This window comes from Triticum aestivum, chromosome 4A (genome assembly GCF_018294505.1).
Source record: "Triticum aestivum cultivar Chinese Spring chromosome 4A, IWGSC CS RefSeq v2.1, whole genome shotgun sequence".
NCBI lineage: Eukaryota > Viridiplantae > Streptophyta > Magnoliopsida > Poales > Poaceae > Triticum > Triticum aestivum.
In genome coordinates this window covers 198,627,185-198,632,489 of record NC_057803.1, presented here as the reverse complement: position 1 = coordinate 198,632,489, position 5,305 = coordinate 198,627,185, and positions in this window count along the sequence as shown.

Below are 5,305 nucleotides of genomic sequence, written 5' to 3'. Positions count from 1 at the left end.
TTCGAAAGAGATTGTCCATTTTGTATACAAAGTGCATCCAGTTTTTGCCGTAACGTTGTCAACATTTTAGCACATTCTATGTGGGTGAAATGATGATACCATGCCAACTTTCAACCTTTTTAGAGTTCATTTGTAGTGCTTTTCAATTTCATGGTCATTCAGCTAAAAAATCAGTAAATGCATGAAAAATAACAAATGAAATCAGAAAGGGTTGAAAATTGATGATGTGGCTTTGAATGGTGCATTTTGGACACACAAAAAGTCTGGAGTTCAAATAAGTTCAAGAAAATGAAATCGATTTCTAACAGATGAGTTTCTGTATGAAACACTTATACTTTGAAAGAGATTGTCTGTTTTGTACACGAAAAGCATCTAGTTTTTGCCGTAACCCTCTCAACTTTTATGCACATGCTATGTGGGTGAAATGATGATACCATGCCAACTTTCAACATTTTCTATGTTCATTTGAAATGCTTTTGAATTTCAGGGTCTTATAGCTTCAAAAAATCAGTAAATGCATGAAAGTAACAAATGAAGTCAGAAAGGGTTGAAAGTTGATGATGTGGCTTTGATGGTGCATTTTGAACACACACAAAATCTGGAGTTGAAATAAGTTCAAAAAAATGAAATCCCTTTTTAACAGATGAGTTTTCATCCGAACCCCTGATACTTCGAAAGAGATTGTCCATTTTGTACACAAAGTGCTTCCAGTTTTTGCCGTAACCCTCTCAACTTTTTAGCACATGCTATGTGGGTGAAATGATGATACCATGCCAACTTTCAACCTTTTTAGAGTTCATTTGAAATGCTTTCTAATTTCAGGGTCTTATAGCTCAAAAAAATTAGTAAATGGATGAAAAATAACAAATGAAGTCAAAAAGGGTTGAAAATTGATGATGTCACTTTGAATGGTGCATTTTGAACACACGAAAAGTCTGGAGGTGAAATAAGTTTTAAAAAATGAAATCCCTTTGTAACAGATGAGTTTTTGTCCGAATCGCTGATACTTCGAAAGAGATTTTCCATTTTGTACACAAGGTGCATCCGGTTTTTGCCGTTACCCTCTCATCTTTTTAGCACATGCTATGTGGGTGAAATGATGATACCATGCCAACTTTCAACCTTTTTAGAGTTCATTTGTAGTGCTTTTCAATTTCTAGGACATTGAGCTAAAAAAACAATAAATGCATGAAAAATAACAAATGATGTTAGAAAGGGTTGAAAATTGATAATGTGGCATTGAATGGTGAATTTCTAACACACAAAAAGTCTGTAGTATAAATAAGTTCAAGAAAATGAAATCCCTTTGTAATAGGTGAGTTTCCGTATGAAACCCTTATACTTTGAAAGAGATTGTCTGTTTTGTACATGAAGTGCATCTAGTTTTTTCCGTAACCCTCTCAACTTTTATGCACATGCTATGTGGGTGAAATGATGATACCATGCCAAGTTTCAACATTTTCAGAGTTCATTTGTAGTGCTTTTCAGTTTCAAGGTCATTCAGCTAAAAAATTAGTAAATGCATTAAAAATAACAAATGAAGTCAGAAAGGGTTGAAAATATATTATGTGGCTTTGAATGGTGCATTTTGAACACACAAAAGTCTGGAGTTGAAATAAGTTCAAAAAAATGAAATCCCTATGTAACACATGAGTTTTCGTCTGAACCACTGATACTTCGAAAGAGATTGTCCATTTTGTATACAAAGTGCATCCAATTTTTGCCGTAACCTTCTCAACATTTTAGCAAATTCTATGTGGGTGAAATGATGATACCATGCCAACTTTCAACCTTTTTAGAGTTCATTTGAAGTGCTTTTCAATTTCAAGGTCATTCAGCTAAAAAAATCAGTAAATGCATGAAAAATAACAAATGAAGTCAGAAAGGGTTGAAAATTGATGATGTGGCTTTGAATGGTGCATTTTGAACACACAAAAAGTCTGGAGTTCGAATAAGTTCAAGAAAATGAAATCCATTTGTAATAGATGAGTTTCTGTATGAAACGCTTATACTTTGAAAGAGATTGTCTGTTTTGTACACAAAGTGCATCTAGTTTTTGCCGTAACCCTCTCAACTTTTATGCACATGCTATGTGGGTGAAATGATGATTCCATGCCAACTTTGAACATTTTTAGAGTTCATTTGAAATGCTTTTGAGTTTCAGGGTCTTATAGCTCAAAAAAATCAGTAAATGGATGAAAAATAACAAATGAAGTCAGAAAGGGTTGAAAATTGATGATGTCGCTTTGAATGGTGCATTTTGAACACACAAAAAGTCTAGAGGTGAAATAAGTTCAAAAAAATGAAATCCATTTGTAACAGATGAGTTTTTGTCCGAACCGCTGATACTTCGAAAGAGATTGTCCATTTTGTAGACAAAGTGCATCTAGTTTTTGCCGTAACCCTCTCGACTTTTAGCACATTCTATGTGGGTGTAATGATGATACCATGCCAACTTTCAACCTTTTTAGAGTTCATTTGTAGTGCTTTTCAATTTCAAGGTCATTCAGCTAAAAAATCAGTAAATGCATGAAAAATAAAAAAATGAAGTCAGAAAGGGTTGAAAATTGATGATGTGGCTTGAATGGTGCATTTTGAACACACAAAAAGTCTGGAGTTCAAATAAGTTCAAGAAAATGAAATCCATTTGTAACAGATGAGTTTTTGTATGAAACATTTATACTTCGAAAGAGATTGTCTGTTTTGTACATGAAGTGCATCTAGTTTTTGCCGTAACCCTCTCAACTTTTATGCACATGCGATATGGGTGAAATGATGATACCATGCCAACTTTCAACATTTTCAGAGTTCATTTGAAATGCTTTTGAATTTTAGGGTTTTATAGCTCAAAAAATCAGTAAATGGATGAAAAATAACAAATGAAGTCAGAAAGGGTTTAAGCTTGATGATGTCGCTTTGAATGGTGCATTTTGAACACACAAAAAGTCTGGAGGTGAAATAAGTTCAAAAAAATGAAATCCCTTTGTAACAAATGAGTTTTTGTCCGAACCGTTGATACTTCGAAAGAGATTGTCCATTTTGTACACAAAGTGCATCTAGTTTTTGCTGTAACCCTCTCAACTTTTAGCACATTCTATGTGGGTGAAATGATGATACCATGCCAACTTTCAACCTTTTTAGAGTTCATTTGTAGTGCTTTTCAATTTCAAGGTCATTCAGCTAAAAAATCAGTAAATGCATTACAAATAACAAATGAAGTCAGAAAGGGTTGAAAATAGATTATGTGCCTTTGAATGGTGCATTTTGAACACACAAAAAGTATGGAGTTCAAATAAGTTCAAGAAAATGAAATCCCTTTGTAACAGATAAGTTTCTGTATGAAGCGCTTATACTTCGAAAGAGATTGTCTGTTTTGTACACGAAGTGCATATAGTTTTTGTCGTAACCCTCTCAACTTTAATGCACATGCTATGTGGGTGAAATGATGATACCATGCCAACTTTCAACATTTTCAGAGTTCATTTGAAATGCTTTTGAATTTCATGGTCTTATAGCTCAGAAAAATCAGTAAATGGATGAAAAATAACAATTGAAGTCAGAAAGGGTTGAAAATTGATGATGTCGCTTTGAATGGTGCATTTTGAACACACAAAAGTCTGGAGTTGAAATAAGTTCAAAAAAATGAAATCCCTTTGTAACACATGAGTTTTCGTCCGAACCACTGATACTTCGAAAGAGATTGTCCATTTTGTATACAAAGTGCATCCAGTTTTTGCCGTAACGTTGTCAACATTTTAGCACATTCTATGTGGGTGAAATGATGATACCATGCCAACTTTCAACCTTTTTAGAGTTCGTTTGTAGTGCTTTTCAATTTTATGGTCATTCAGCTAAAAAAATCAGTAAATGCATAAAAAAATAACAAATGAAGTCAGAAAGGGTTGAAAATTGATGATGTGGCTTTGAATGGTGCATTTTGGACACACAAAAAGTCTGGAGTTCGAATAAGTTCAAGAAAATGAAATCGATTTGTAACAGATGAGTTTCTGTATTAAACACTTATACTTTGAAAGAGATTGTCTGTTTTGTACACGAAAAGCATCTAGTTTTTGCCGTAACCCTCTCAACTTTTATGCACATGCTATGTGGGTGAAATGATGATACCATGCCAACTTTCAACATTTTCTATGTTCATTTGAAATGCTTTTGAATTTCAGGGTCTTATAGCTTCAAAAAATCAGTAAATGCATGAAAGTAACAAATGAAGTCAGAAAGGGTTGAAAATTGATGATGTGGCTTTGAATGGTGCATTTTGAACACACACAAAATCTGGAGTTGAAGTAAGTTCAAAAAAATGAAATCCCTTTTTAACAGATGAGTTTTCATCCGAACCCCTGATACTTCAGAAGAGATTGTCCATTTTGTACACAAAGTGCATCCAGTTTTTGCCGTAACCCTCTCAACCTTTTAGCACATGCTATGTGGGTGAAATTATGATACCATGTCAACTTTCAACCTTTTTAGAGTTCATTTGAAATGCTTTTGAATTTCAGGGTCTTATAGCTCAAAAAAATTAGTAAATGGATGAAAAATAACAAATGAAGTCAGAAAGGGTTGAAAATTGATGATGTCACTTTGAATGGTGCATTTTGAACACACGAAAAGTCTGGAGGTGAAATAAGTTTAAAAAAATGAAATCCCTTTGTAACAGATGAGTTTTTGTCCGAACCGCTGATACTTCGAAAGAGATTTTCCATTTTGTACACAAGGTGCATCCAGTTTTTGCCGTTACCCTCTCAACTTTTTAGCACATGCTATGTGGGTGAAATGATGATACCATGCCAACTTTCAACCTTTTTAGAGTTCATTTGTAGTGCTTTTCAATTTCTAGGTCATTCAGCTAAAAAAACAATAAATGCATGAAAAATAACAAATGAAGTCAGAAAGGGTTGAAAATTGATAATGTGGCATTGAATGGCGAATTTCTAACACACAAAAAGTCTGGAGTTCAAATAAGTTCAAGAAAATGAAATCCCTTTGTAACAGGTGAGTTTCCGTATGAAACCCTTATACTTTGAAAGAGATTGTCTGTTTTGTACATGAAGTGCATCTAGTTTTTGCCGTAACCCTCTCAACTTTTATGCACATGCTATGTGGGTGAAATGATGATACCATGCCAAGTTTCAACATTTTCAATGTTCTTTTGAAATGCTTTTGAATTTTTGGGTCTTATAGCTCAAAAAATCAGTAAATGCATGAAAGTAACAAATGTAGTCAGAAAGGGTTGAAAATTGATGATGTGGCTTTGAATGGTGCATTTTGAACACACAAAAAGTCTGGAGTT